Source organism: Giraffa tippelskirchi, chromosome 5 (assembly GCF_054371585.1).
Source record: "Giraffa tippelskirchi isolate mGirTip1 chromosome 5, T2T-mGirTip1v1.2.pri, whole genome shotgun sequence".
Taxonomy (NCBI): Eukaryota; Metazoa; Chordata; class Mammalia; order Artiodactyla; family Giraffidae; genus Giraffa; species Giraffa tippelskirchi.
In genome coordinates this window covers 137,698,732-137,714,743 of record NC_137279.1, presented here as the reverse complement: position 1 = coordinate 137,714,743, position 16,012 = coordinate 137,698,732, and the positions used below count along the sequence as shown (strand labels likewise).

At 37.2% G+C, this 16,012-nt stretch overlaps 1 long non-coding RNA gene across 1 annotated transcript; it reads right to left on the bottom strand.

The window, feature by feature from the left end:
* Nucleotides 1-1,128: 1,128 nt before the first annotated feature.
* On the bottom strand, nucleotides 1,129-10,302 carry LOC145506163 (uncharacterized). Its single transcript, XR_014053586.1, has 4 exons — nucleotides 10,266-10,302; nucleotides 9,603-9,688; nucleotides 8,304-8,350; nucleotides 1,129-1,253 (listed from the first exon to the last, which is right to left on the bottom strand). It is a non-coding gene; the product is annotated as an uncharacterized LOC145506163 (long non-coding RNA).
* Between the last annotated feature and the right edge of the window lie 5,710 nt (nucleotides 10,303-16,012).

Genomic DNA, 16,012 nt, shown 5'->3' with positions numbered 1-16,012 from the left:
GCTCATTATTAAAAATATGATCACCCTAACATAAAGAGAGAATAGGAGGTGAGGAAGTAGAAAGAACATCTTTTTAGAGGTCTTTTTCTATAAAGGGTAACAGAAGAAGGAGGCAGTGGTGTGGATGGGAACAAAGATGTATGTATTTTCTCTATGTCAGAGAAATAACAATATTTAAAACCTAGAATTTGTAGGAGTTGGTGATTAAGTGGAGATAAGAGATGAGGATAAATTTGATAACCAAAAGGCAATATACTATTAAATTAGAAACAGGTTTGGGTTGAGTTCACAGATGTGGCCTTTAGCTGCTGTGTGATCCTGTGTGAACTACTTGTGTCCAATCCAATGACAACACATTTCTTCATCGCTAAAAGAAGGATAATAGCAATATGTACTTTGCAGTATATTTGGAATTTAAAAAATCTTAAGTATGTAAAGGAGACAGCTGGCAAGCCCTACTGAGGCCCAAGACATAATTAACTTTTTGCCTTTGCTTCCTCTGGGCCATGTAGACAATGAAAAAGATATTCTTTGCAGACATTTAGCAAACTTGTCTTATGCAAATGAAGCTGAACAATTTACCAGTGTTGTAATATTTTTATTTTCTTTCAAATCTGTTTTACTTTGCTAATTGCATCCAAATCAACTGTCTCAGAAACATATTTTCATGACATTGAGTATTTACTATTTAGAAGAAATTTAGAGTATAGAAAAATATATATATATATATTTTAATTAATAACATACGCCAACTATATGACATTCTAGAAAAGGCAAAACTATGGAGACAGCAAAGACATCAGTAGTTGCCAAGAATAGAAGGAAGGGAGGAATGTGTAGGTAGAGAACAGATTTCTAGGGCAGTGAAACTAGTCTGTCTGATACTGAAGAGGAGGCAAAATTTTTCCTCTACCCCCTTAGCTTTTTGGCTGGGCCTGAAAATTAAGGGATCCATAGGAGAAAAACATATGCAGGTAAGTTCTACATAGCATGGGAGCCTTCATAAGGAATGAAGACCCAAAGAAATAGTGAACCTTATTGGCTTTAATATTGAATTGAACAAAAAGAGGCAACGGTGGAATAATAACTAAACTATGTTAACTTCATAATATAGGGGAGGCAAAAAGGTAAGGTAAGAATTTTAATAAGGTACATTTTGTCTAGACTTCTCTTGGCTTTGACTCTCCATTTTGAAGAATATTTCTTTCCTTCTGGGACACGGAGACTGTCTTTCACGTGGGAATTTGTATCTCCTGTTTTCAAGATGAAAAGGAAAATTAGAATGCCTTTCAGGCATCTGGTGTTTTTCAACTGTCTTTAGCTTAAAATAATGCTTATGCCAAAGAGGCATATTTTAGGGTGGCATATTCTGCTGCTCTTTAGTACTACAATGGTGGATACATGTCATCATCCATTTGTCTAAACTCACAGAACGTACAACAGCAATAGTGAACCCTAATGTTAACCATGGACTCTGTGTGATTATGATGTGTCAATGCAAATTCAGTTCTAACTCTGGTGAGGGATGTTGATAATGGAGGAAGCATTCCTTGTGTAGGGGTAGGGGACTTATGGGAAATTTCTGTACCTTCCTTTCACTTTTACTGTGAATCTGAAACTGCCCTAAAAATAAAATCTATTAGTTTATAGCATTAAAAACCATATAAAATAATTTATTAGCCCCATCTACAATTCTGTCTCCAGGCTTACCCCCTGCCTCTTTTCATTCTCACCCACATGTGGTTCTATGCAACTGCTGCTGTTGTTTAGTCACTCAGTCGTATCCTACTCTTTGTAACCTGAGGGACTGTGGCCAAGAGTCTCCTCTGTCCACGGGATTTTCCAGGCAAGAACACTAGAATGGGCTGCCATTTCCTTCTCCAGAAGATCTTCCCAACCAAGGGTTAAAACTCACATCTCCTGCAGCTTCTGCATTACAGGTGGATACTTTGCAACTGAGCAACCTGAGAAGCCTGCTTCCCTTGGTGGTGGGGGAAAGAAGGCAGTGAGTGCTGGTTCTCACATTTGACTGCACTGCTCCCCCATTCCTTTCATCTTGAGGATATCCATGCTCTTTCTCTCCTTGCTTAGTGATTTCTATTAATTTGTCCATCCTTGAAGTCAGCAAGGGAGCACCTTCTACATCTCATGACCAGCTCTTTCTGGTGGGCTTTTGCAAAAACACTTTTAAGGTGCCACTGATTCAGTTCCTATTCCCCAGCCTTGTTCCTGACAGGCAGTTAGAGAGTAGAGGAGGCTATAGGTTAGCATGCAGAAGGCCAGGCACCAGCTCCCATTTTCATTGCATTGCTCCCTCTGACTGACACAGCCAAATGTTCAGTTGGAGCTGCTGGGCTACACTTCCCCTTAACTTCCAGTGACTTCCTTCAAAGACCCTCTTGTATTTTCATCAGGCCTGGTCCCTTAGTGGTATCCTAATGTAGAAATGAAGTTTGTCCGTGTTGGAAATTTAATTCACTAAATTCAGATCTACTCTTTGGAGACCACTGGTCTTTCTTAAATTAAGGATTATGACTGGCTACCTCTTACAGGGTTCTATACATTCAAGGAGGGCTTACCAGGTGATGTAGTGGTAAAAAACCCACATGCCAATGCAGGAGACGTAAGAGATGTGGGTTCAATCCCTGGGTTGGGAAGATCCTCTGGAGGAGGCCATGGCAAGCGACTCCAGTATTCTTGCCTGGAGAATCCCATGGACAGAGGAGCCTGGCAGGCTATGGTCCATAGGGTAGAAAAGAGTCAGATACAACTGAAGTGACTTAGCATGCACGCACCCATACATTCTAGGATGGCTTAGAAAGTTCTTTAATATTCTATTAGAATTCTCATCTACCTGACACAGTGAAAACCTTTCACATTTGTATCACCTAACCCTTTGCTGAAGCCCAATAGAGTTTCATCACTGTGCAACCCAAAGCAGTGCCTTATAAAAGTGTAGAAGCAAAATCTACAAACAATAAATGCCAAAGAGAGTATGGAAAAAAGAGAACCCTCCTACACTGTTGGTGGGAATGTAAAATGGTATACCCACTATGGAGAACAGTATAGAGGTTCCTTAAAAAACTAAAAATAGAGCTACTATATGACCCAATGATCCCACTCCTGGACATATATCCTGAGAAAACCATAATTCAAAAGGATGCATGCACCCTGACATTCATTGCAAGCACTATTTACAATAGTGGAATAGGGGAAACAACCAAAATATCCATCAAGAGAGGAATGGATAAAGAAGATATAGTACATATAAACAATGGAATATTATATAGCCAAGAAAAGGAAAGAAATAATGCCATTTGCAGTGACATGGATTGATCTAGAGATTGTTATACAGAGTGAAGTAAGTCAGAAAGAAAAAGACAAATATATAATATCACTTATATGTGGAACCTAGAAAAATGGTTCAGATGAACTTGTTTGCAAAGAAGAAATAAAGTCACAGATTAGAAAACAAACTTATGGTTACCAAGGTAGGCAGGAAGGATGGGATGAATTGGGAGATTGGGATTGACATATATACATGGTGGTGGTGATTTAGTTGCTAACTCATGCTGGATCCCTGAGACCTCATGGACTATAGCCTGGCAAGCTACTCTGCCCGTGGGATTTCCAGGCAAGAAAAATGGAAGAGGTTGCCATTTCCTTCTCCAAGGGATCTTCCCAACCCAGGGATCAAGCCCACATCTCCTACAGTCACCAGGGAAGCCCATATATACACTACTATGTATAAAATAGATAACTAATGAGAGAGAACACACTGCATACCACAGGAACCTCTACTCAGTGCGCTGTGGTGAACTAAATAGAAGGAAATCTAAAAAAGAGTGAAGGTATGTATATGTATAACTGACTCACTTTGCTATCCAGCAGAAACTAACACAGCACTGTAAAGCAACTATACTCCAATCAAAAAAAAAACGTCTAGGAGCGAATTTTATATTCATGTCAGTGCAGCACTCTTCTGTCTCCACCTGAGAAACAGTGAACGCCCTGCCAGGTGGAGCTGGTCATTAACATCTCTGATGACCTAGTACAGAGGTCAAGAGAGAATGGGCTCTTGCTGTGATCTTCAGTGAAACTGTTCATAAAAAGCACATTTAATAATGGGTGTGTATCCTAGGCAATTAAAATGCTATTCAGTTCAGTTCAATCACTCAGTCATGTCCAACTCTTTGCGACCCCATGGACTGTAGCACGCCAGGTCTCCTTGTCCATCACCAATCCCTGGAGTTTACTCAAACTCATGTCCATTGAGTCGGTGATCCCATCCAACCATCTCATCCTCTGTCGTCCCCTTCTCCTCCTGCCTTCAATCTTTCCCAGCATCAGGGTCTTTTCAAATGAGTCAGCATTTCGCATCAGGTGGCCAAAGTACTGGAGTTTCAGCTTCAACATCAGTCCTTCCAATGAACACGCATGACTGATTTCCTTTAGGATGGACTGGTTGGATCTCCTTACTGTCCAAGGAACTCCCAAGAGTCTTCTCCAACACCATAGTTCAAAAGCATCAATTCTTTGGCGCTCAGCTTTTTTTATAGTCCAACTCTCACATCCATACATGACTACTGGAAAAACCATAGCTTTGACTAGATGGACCTTTGTTGGCAAAGTAATGTCTCTGCTTTTTAATATGCTGACTAGGTTGGTCATAACTTTTCTTCCAAGGAGCATCTATTAATTTCATGGCTGCAGTCACCATCTGCAGTGATTTTGGAGCCCAAGAAAATAAAGTCTGTCACTGTGTCCACTCTTTCCCCATCTATTTGCCATGAAATAATGGGACTGGATGCCATGATTTTTGTTTTCTGAATCTTGATTTTTAAACCAACTTTTTCACTCTCCTCTTTCGCTTTCATCAAGAAGTTCTTTAGTTCTTCTTCACTTTCTGCCATAAGGGTGGTGTCATATGCATATCTGAAGTTATTGGTATTTCTCCTGACAGTCTTGATTCCAGTTTGTGCTTCCTCTAGCCCAGCGTTTCTCATGATGTACTCTGCATATAAGTTAAATAAGCAGGGTGACAATATACAGCCTTGACATACTCCTTTTCCTATTTGGAACCAGTCTGCTGTTCCATGTCCAGTTCTAACTGTTGCTTCCTGACCTGCATACAGGTTTCTCAAGAGGCAGGTCAGGTGATCTTTTCCCATCTCTTTCAGAATTTTCCACAGTTTATGGTGATCCACACAGTCAAAGGCTTTGGCATAGTCAATAAATCAGAAATAGATGCTTTTCTGGAACTCTGTTGCTTTTTTGATGATCCAATGGATGTTGGCAACTTGATCTCTGGTTCCTCTGCCTTTTGTAAAACCAGTTTGAACATCTGAAATTTCACGGTTCACATTCTCTTGAAGTCTGGTTTGGACAATTTTGAGCATTACTTTACTAGCATGTGAGATGAGTGCAATTGTGCAGTAGTTTGAGCATTCTTTGGCATTGCCTTCCTTTGGGATTGAAATGAAAACTGACCTTTTCCAGTCCTTTGGTCACTGCTGAGTTTTCCATATTTGCTGGCATATTGAGTGCAGCACTTTCACAGCCCTATCTTTTAGGATTTGAAATAGCTCAACTCGAATTTCATCACCTGCAATAACTTTGTTCATAGTGATGCTTCCTGAGGCCCACTTGACTTCACATTCCAGGATGTCTGTTTCTGGCTGAGTGATCACTTCATCACGGTTATCTGGATTGTGAAGATCTTTTTCGTATAGTTCTTCTGTGTATTCTTGCCACCTCTTCTTAATATCTTCTGCTTCTGTTAGGTCCATACCATTTCTGTCCTTTATCAAGCCCATCTTTGCATGAAATGTTCCCTTGGTATCTCTAAATTCTTGAAGAGATCTTTTAGTCTTTCCCATTCTATTTTTTTCCTCTGTTTATTTGCACTGATCACTGAGGAAGGCTTTCTTATCTCTCCTCGCTATTCTTTGGAACTCTGCATCCAAATGGGTATATCTTTCCTTTTCTTCTTTGCTTTTTGCTTCTCTTCTTTTCACAGCTATTTGTAAGGCCCCCTCAGACAGCCATTTTGCTTTTCTGCATTTTTTTTTCTTGGGGATGATCTTGATTCTTGTCTGCCTTACAATGTCACAAACCTCCGTCCATAGTTCATCAGGCACTGTATCAGATCTAGTCCCTTAAATCTATTTCTCACTTCCATTGTATAATCATCAGTGATTTGATTTAGGTCATACCTGAATGGTCTAGTGGTTTTCCCTACTTTCTTAAAATGCTATTATATCACATTATATCTTTGTAAAGGCTGAGATTGGTTTCATTCTTAACATTGTAACTGTCTAAAATATTCAAGTAGAACACGGGCTATGATTTGACCTTGGTTGTAAAACATTTTGAAGATTTGTCTACTTTCCCATCAAAAATTCCTCCCCCCCTCGCCCCCCAAAAAAGCTTCCCCTATGCCTAAGCAGTAAAGAATTCTCTTGCAATACAGGAGACACCTGTTAGATCCTGGGGTCAGGAAGATCCCCTGGAGAAGAAAATGGCAACCTACTCCAGGATTCTTCCCAGAGCAACTGAGCACATACCCAAAATGTATTAATTCAAGCTAGCAGACGTTCAGATATCTTAAATGACTGGGGCATGCTCAGTCATGAAGGATTCTTTTTTCTGTCCTTCTGGATTCTTAAGTAACATCAGTAGTTTCAGAGAGTCAATCTTCCTAAGTACCTCAGAACTCACATGGTCTTCTCCCAAAAATATTTTTTAAAGGAATAAAAGGTATTGAAGGAAGACTTCTCATCTCCACTCTTAATCTATTAAATTGTGATTTAATTGTCCAACCAGTCCATCCTAATTGAAATCAGTCCTGAATATTCATTGGAAGGACTGATGTTGAAGCTGAAACTCCAATACTTTGGCCACCTGATGCAAAGAGCTGACTCATTTGAAAAGACCCTGATGCTGGGAAAGATTGAGGGCAGGAGGAAAGGAGACGAACAAGGATGAGATGGATGGATGGCATCACCGACTCAATGGACATCGGTTTGGATGGACTCCAGGAGTTGGTGATAGACAGGGAGGCCTGGGGTGCTGTGGTTCATGGGGTCGCCAAGAGTCGGACACGACTGAGCGACTGAACTGAACTGAACAGGTGTATTAAATATGCATTTAATTAACTTAAAAAGTACTGTCAGTGTTTTTCCAACATAAAATAATGTTTACCATATTGCCACATCATAATCTATGGTATATGCTTCAAACACATCCTATTATTTCTTGATGTATATTTATGTATTTACTACTCAGCAGTGCTAGAAGTGGTCCCTATTTTTAATCCTCATTTGAAGATGAGAAAACTAAGGCACAGAATGATTGAACATTTCCCGTCAAATGACTGGTAAGATTGGCAGTTTGGCTCTAGCATGCATATATTTTACCACTACCCTGTTACTGCTCTTTGTATATTGTATGTAAAATTTCCATGAAATAAGAAAATTCCGCAGAGTGAGTCCATAACAGAAGACATTACCCTTAAGGCAGAAAGGAAAGAGAAAATGTTACTGAATATTTGTGATTATTTGGATCATTTTTAGAATACGACTCATGTCTTACTTTAATATCTGTCATTGTACCTATTTACTTGTAAACAATTGTAATTTTTTTTTTCTCATTATAAAATCCTCACCTGTTCTGACTGAGGATTTTTCTCAATCTTTGTTGGAAATCTGGATGAATAAAGCAGTGGACTCAAATCAGACACCCACGGGAGCAATTTGAACTATCTTTTAAAAGGTTTACAGCAATTTAAACAAAATGCTGCCTGGTATTAGCCATGGAACAATTTCACTTTTGTATTCGTGTATTTAATTTAGAGTTGTCATGACATTAAAAAAAAAAAATCTAACATATCTATACTGGTGAAAACTATATCAGTGAGATACCAAAGCCACTGCAAAAACAAAAAAACAAAAATTCAACCTTCTATTAAACGTGTAAATTATCTCTTCAAAGAATACCTGTATTCTGTTTTTTTCATGAAATTCTAAGTTTGATAACTTTTAGGAGGAATTCAGTAGTCAACCACTCTGCATAGCATTAGTATGCCAAGACATCAAAGGGAAATGGATAAACATCAGGCTTTCTTTCCAACAGGAAAAATATTGTCCACCACTATTCATAGTTCAAACATTTTCAAAGATAATATTTAATATTTAAAGAAAAATGCTAGTCAGGGTACTGTAGATTTTCTCATGCATTATTTACCTTTAGGAAACATAAAGAACTAGAATATAAAAAATATAAAATGGAAAAATTCTTCTTACCTTACAAAAGATTTTGTTTTGATAATGTTCTAGTAAATGATAAGATGCTGAAATATATAGAAGAATGTATCAAAATAAGGCTTAATTATAATCTAAACAAATAAAGCTTCATGTTATGCTATAGGGATGGAAAATCTTACCCTTCTTCTCTTCTAGGTTCTTTGTTCTAATAATTAAAATAACATAGACTAGTAGGAGAAAAACAAATTCAATTTCATAAGTATGGAATCCAAAAACAATTGGAGGGTAATCCTAGAATAACCAACGCGGGCAGTTTTTATCCTCTCAGACAAGACGGAATATTTTAGGGTGGTGTATTCTGCCTTCCTTCAATGCTATATGTCTCAGCATAGTTGAAATATAGTCTTGGCATTTAAACTCATCATGAGGTCAGAGCCTAATTTAGGAAATCTAGCCTTATATTATAAAGTGGCAAGTTATGGCAATTTCTCAGATAATTTAAAGTAACAATCACTTTCTCTTCCACACTTCAGGAAAATATTAAATAGCAAATAAATCCTGTTATGTATTGGGTCAATGCTGCTGCTAAGTCGCTTCAGTCATGTCCAACTCTGTGCAGCCCCATGGACTGCAGCCTACCAGGCTCCTCTGTCCATGGGATTTTCCAGGCAAGAGTACTGGAGTGGGGTGCCATTGCCTTTTCCGATTGGGTCAATAATAGAATGCAATTAAATCCAGGGCTCAGAATAGATTCTAGAAGGAACATTGTTTCTATATTACTCACAATGACTTTGGAAAACAATTTTTATTGTTGAAACACCTTTGTATTGCAGGCGTGCAAAACTATTTACTAAACTGAACTGGCAATAGTCTTAAAATAGAAGCAAAAGCTATTGCTAAAAATAATAGCATAAAGCAAGGATATAGGTAATTTATGTTTCTAACATCTCATTTATAAAACTTACCCATCATACTCTAGATCTACCACCTCTTCTGCTTTTCTTGAGATTCTAGTCTTTTTAACTCATCATTTTGTTTCCTACATCACATTAACACTTCACTGACTCTGGAATTTAACCTGAAATCCAACTTTTGCTTTTCCCTCCCAAACTCATGAAGGCTATATGATGGATGCTTGATAAAATTAAATCTCTCTCCCTCTCTCTCTCAAAGTAAACATGTAAAACTACTGTTTCTGCAATCATCATCGAACACTTTTCTCTCTGCTCCCAGAAGAGGGACTGACATATTAGGACATCCTATGAAAATATGCTGTGAATGTTTCATGAAGGTGCTGTTACTTAACGAGGAAGTCCGGAAGGAGGAGAATGACCTAACCTGCCACATTTTCTTTATGAGAATATCTTCCTGGTGATCTCTAGCTTCATGAAGTAGTCATGGATTTTCAAACTTGCCCTTGAATCCTGGGTCAAGAAATGCCATCAACACATATTCTTTCTTGTCACACATTTCAATGAACTTGTAGTTTGTCAAGCCAATATCACTACTTTGAATTTGATTTGAGAGTATTCCACAAAAAGGTATTTATGCCCATATATAATACAGAAGGAGAAGGGGACGGCAGAGAATGAGATGGTTGGATGACATCACCGACTCGATGGTCGTGAGTCTGAGAAGCTCTGGGAGTTGGTGATGGACAGAGAAGCCTGGTGTGCTGCAGTCCATGTGGTCACAAAGAGTCGGACACGACTGAGAGACTGAACTGATAATAAACAATAGCATCTGACTTTGATTTACATTACTGTATTTGAATTTCTGAGTGGCTGCTTAAAATAGTCCATGTGGATCCTTATGTATATTCCTTTCTTCCTCCTTCCCTCTCATCCTTTTCTCCCTCTCATCCTACCACATTTCTTTCCTTCCTTCCACCCCGCCTTTCTTTTTATATATTTTCTTTCAGATGATGAAAATGCGAAAAACGACTGGAGAAACTACTTAGCAATAATCCCAGAACTTTGTTATAAAAACAAAAACAAATACTTCCCTGGCAAACATCCATTTTCTCTTGAGAACCTTGGGGAAGCTAGTTAAAATGGTTGCTAGGCAGTCTGTTCTTCATCTCATAATGGATTAGAACTTTTTTCATGTTACTGAATTCCAATGACACAATTCTGAAATGACTAGCTTTTTATTTTATAGCTCTAACTTAAAATTTTAGGCATACATATATATAGTAATTAAATAAAAATACATTGTATAAAGTACACAGTTTTCCAGTGTGCTATGAACTTTTTAGCAATTTGAGTTTTTTTTCAAAAGTTTCCATATTTTACTGCCTTGAGTTTCCTTGCAAAAAGTACACACTAATTTGCTCACAGAATCTTAGTCTACTTTATAATTTTAAAAAAAGAGCTATATTTTCCACTACTTCCCTTGAGAGACTGTGAGTGAATCTATCAGCAATAAGATTGACAAAAATTATATAAGAGCTAGAAAGATTAACAAAATTTATATTAAGAACTAGAAAGATAAATGATATATTACACACTCACACATATATACACACAATTATGTGTGTGAGCACATATACTTTTTCTCACAAAAATGCGTGTATATGTATGACTTCTACTTGTTTCTAGTTATAACTCCATTAGTCTTGATAAACATACCTTTCTTCTCTTTAGACATCTTTCTTTTTCATTTTGGGAAAAGCTAACGTACTTTTACAATTTCTTCATTTATGGATATATTATGTTATTTATTTTTATTGCTTTTCTCTTGAATGCTTATCTTAAGATATTCAGATGAAGGAAATAACCCACATAATATCTCCACAAGAAATAAGGTGCCAAGGAAGTGATACAGATCAATATCTAAGTCATGCTACTGAAGGAATATCATTATTATTATTATTATTTTACCCAGGTTCTTCTACATCCCTGCCATTGGTCTACTTTACTTTAGCGACTCATTATAAATGTATCTGTAACACTCTGTTATCTACTAGTCTTTTAGTTCTCACTGTTCCAAAGCTAGAACATTGATTCAATCCCATATTCCCAGACCAGAATTTCTTAACCCACAATGAATGAACTGTCTAATCTTTTCCTGTCCCAACTTTTTTTTGGTCTTTTTCAGTTTCGCTTTCTTAGTTTTATTTTCTGAGAACAGAGAGCATGTATTTCGTTAGATTTTTAAGAGACTCCAAAAGTACTGAAAAAGGTCAAACTTGATGACAGTTAAGATATTTGTAACAACTCTGAGTGACTGTAGGGACACCTCCACTCTTTCCTGGTATCTTTTTCTCACATTAGGATAAAGGAAAGGTTGTGGTCTGCCCACTTCTGTAAAGGACAGTTCTGACAAGGGTACTATTAACTTAAAGCATCTTATTTAGAAAAAAGTTAATAATATGAACTATAATCTCAAAAATCAGATTAGCTCTCCTAATATAATAGATCTGATTAATTACTTATAATTTTATTTTATTTTTTTATTTTAATTGAGCTTAGTCTCTCTGTTAATAACAGACCTTGAAAATTCAGAATCCTTAGGTTAAAACTGCATAATACAAAGGGTGGCCAAGAGATATGGGTGATCTTCTCAGCAGTACTAACATCTTACATGACACCAGACAAATCATTTAATCTTGCTGTTCCTCAGTTACCTTGCCTTCAAATGGAAAAGCTAGGAGTTCCACTACTTCCTTTACAAGGTTACAAGGAGGGTAAAATAGAATAACTGAAAAACTAAAAAGTGTATATGCAATTCATATATGTATATATATTTATTTATGAAACTTTCAAGCCCTGAATGGGAATAAAGGAAATATATACTGTATATTTAAATGTACCAAATATCCTCTGGACATCTGTTGGCCCACATTCTGGTATTAAATATTCATACACAATATAATATTTCCATTTAAATTGAAGGAAGAAAATATGAGCCTTCAACATCAGTCCTTCCAATAAACACTCAGGACTGACCTCCTTTAGGATGGACTGGTTGGATCTCCTTGTAGTCCAAAGGACTCTCAGAGTCTTCTCCAACACCACAGTTCAAAAGCATCAAGTCTTCAGTGCTCAGCTTTCTTTATAGTCCAACTGTCACATCCGTACATGACTACTGGAAAAACCATAGCCTTGACTAGATGGACATTTGTTGGCAAACTAAGGATTATATAACAACAATGTATCCTGCTTGAGGACAGTTACTCCTATCTGAAAATCTTCTGGCTACTCCTGTTATCTTAAAATGTAAATTATGGGAGTGGGTCTAGTAAGATCTTTACAACCTCCAGACATTCTTTTGACTTATTGTAATAACTAACTTAAAAAGTATATAACTCCCTTGCTAACACTAGCGAGGGGGGCACTCCCCATCCCCCTTCTGATGTCTGTGTCAGAAGCTTTCTCTGTGCCTTTTCTTATTTAATAAAATTCTGCTACACAAAAGCTCTTGAGTGATCAAGCCTGGTCCCTGGTCCCGAAGCTAAATCTTCTTCGGAGATCATGAATCTGATATCCTTCACTGTAAGCTATCTGTATTGTCTTGAACTTACTGATGTTTATCACTTCTAGGATCATCTATGAATGTTATCAGAATGCTGGTAATTTATTCCTCTAGCAGAGAGAAACATTCTAGGATCTGTTGAAACTTCTAAATCTGATTTTTTTTCCTTACCTCTATTTAGAAGTTCCTCAGTGTTTAAATCAGCCTTCTAAAAGTGAAGCAAATGTGTTAAGTTGCCTCATTCTTGTCTGACTCTTTGCGACCCTATGGACTGTAGCCTGTCAGCCTCCTCTGCCCATGGAGTGAGTTGGTTGCCATGCCCTCCTCCAAGGGATCTTCCTCACCCAGATGTGGAACCCCTGTCTGTCTCTTGTCTCCTGCATTGGTAGGTGGGGTCTTTATCACTAGCACCACCTGGGAAGCATAAGTACCCAGTAAAGAATGTCTCTAAACCTCAAAGTGAAGAAAAGTTATATCACCACAATTTTAGTCTTCCCAGCTTGTGGTAATTTCCATTTTTCTCTTCCTGTTTAGTTAACAACTATTCTTTGGGGGAAAATGTATCCATTTAAACACTTGAAAAATTAAATTTTAAGATTCATTTGGTTTATAATAACTCCTTAAATGCTTTTGAAATTGAATTTATTTTTTAGAATATTCAGAAATAGCAGTCATGTAAACGATTACTATTTATTGCTTAAAATTTTCTATGAAGCCAAGAAATTTTTTTTCATATGATTTTGACTAAATTATCCTGAGAGTAAACATAAAGCACAAAGACTTGGTAAATGCAAAAGGAATTAAAAAGACAACTGACTTCCTTCCTCCAATCTTTCCTTCCTTCCTGAATTATTTAAAAGTAGTGTCATAACATCGGCAACTTACTTTCGGTGGATTCAGGAGGAAGAATACAAGAGAAAAATAAACAAACAAGGCAAAGTTAACTATTAGTGAATGAGCATGTACATTTCTCTGCTACTCTTTTAGATTTTCTTTAGGCTTGAAATTTATTGAGACATAACTTGAAACTATGTATGTATATCTGGCTCTCTAAATATATCAGATACTTTGCTAAACACTGGAAGAATTCAGTATTAAACAAAAAATATGAAGTGCCTGTCCTCATGGAGCTTGTGGTACTGTGCATGTGACAGATATTAAATCTATATTCACACAATTTTTAAAATCAACATTGGTAAGTGTGATGACTAAGTCTGGTGTATATATAGGTCAGCACTGGAAACCTCTGGTGGGGCAATTACTCAGCTTCAGAGCCTTCATGACAGGACAAATTCACCAAACAAGGGGAAAAAATTGCTTTACGGAGGCCTTTATCTTCTCCCTGCATCCTCTTTGCCTCCATTCAACTTGTCATCCATGGGATCAACTGCCTACCTCTTCTTTATGTGAGCTCAGTCACTCAGTAGTGTCTGACTCTTTGGGACCCCATGGACAGTAACCCAACAGGCTTCTCTATCCATGGAATTTTTCAGGCAGGAATACTGGAGTGGGTCGTCATTTCCTTCTCCAGGGGATCTTCCCGACCCAGGGACTGAACACACTGCTCCTGTGTCTCCTGCATTGGCAGGCAGATTCTTAACCTCTGTGCCACCTGGGAAACCTTTACTTCCTCTTTATATGACCCAAAATAATTTCAAACACTCTTCATGACACAAGTGGAAGATATAGGAAAACAACCTCTTGGACTCTGAGCTGCCAGGTTTTAGACTCTGGAGAGAAATTTTCTTAGAGTCACGTGGGGGAATATGTATGGGTGCCAGGCATACAATTGCAGGGTCACTTCTCTAAAAGGAAGCTGCTTGCTTTCAACTTCTTCACTCTCTTTCCAAAGACGGTAATGGGAAGTGGTTGAGAGCCAATGTTCACTATTTCAACAAGGCTGGACATGAACTTGTAGAGTCAAGTCACTTCACCATGCTGGACCAGGTCCTTTTGTTCATAAAAGAAAACAAAATCTCTCTTGTTTGAATTGTTCTGGTTTTAGGTCTATTTTTTATAGCCAGCTTGAACCATATTCTAACTACTGTACACCTCAGCTGAATATCCAGGAACCATAATCAATTTCTCCTTCTTTGTTGCTCACCTTCTCATTTCTGCACCATAGTTTATGTCTTCATTGACCCTCACTTGAACTTGGTCTCAGAACCTTCTGACTCCCCCGTGTCTTCTTCATCCATCACATTTCCATCAGCTGTATCTTGCTAAAGCCCAAGGTATATTTGTATTACTTATTCTCCTCAAGGACACTCAGATGATTCCCCTGTTATCTAGCAAATAAAATCCAAACTCTAAGCTTGGCATTTAAAGTGCTGCACATTATGGCTTCACCTTGGGTGTTATGCTCAAGTGATTTTGTTGAGACAGGGATACCCTCCTCAACTTGTTTCTTTGTTGAAATTCTAATAATCCCTGAAATTCTAATAAAGCTGACTTGAATTGCACCTATTATGTGAAAATCTTTTCTCAATTCTTCAGCTTCAATTCACAATCCTTCTTGTTCTACTTACACACAGCTTTGCTTTTACCTCTTTCAGCCAAATAGTATAATTTCTTTAATGTGTATCTATCTCTACTACTAGAATATAAACTCCTTGAAGATATGCACCAAATTTTAGTTTTTCTGTGTCATTTTTATTGCTATCATCTACAGAAATTTGTTTATTTTACCATACAACAGAGGTAGCAAAATATGTTCATTAAGTTGAACTGATTTGAAGAAATTTAAATTCTTCAAATGCTTTGCCAATTTGCTTTCCAGAAATGATCATTGCTTGATACCAGGGTACCAATATAGAAATATTACAAAGAGAAAAAAAAAAGAGAGGGAGAGATTTCATACATGTCTCCCTATAATTAGGTGTTTTCATTTATTTACTTTAAGCAAGACATGTTTTCCAATTTCCAAAGGAAAAGATCTTGAATATATTATAAGAAAAGGATAAAGCTTTCTGGACGTCAAAGAATTTTTGCAAAAATAACTTTTGGATGAGCTAAGTATAAAAGAATCTAAAACATGTAAATTAAATTTCCCTTGAAAGACACTGGACTTAAAAATAAAGAAGAAACATGTTTAAAACAATATAGGGCTCAAAACCTTGAGAAAACTTTTTAGAAAACAAAATACTAAAGTTTAATAACACAGTAACATTAAACTATAGTGGCATATTATTCAAATATTTTTACTACCTACTAACTTTCTCAAAATTTGGACATTTTCCCAAAAGACAGATTTTATTTTATTGTTTTTTTAG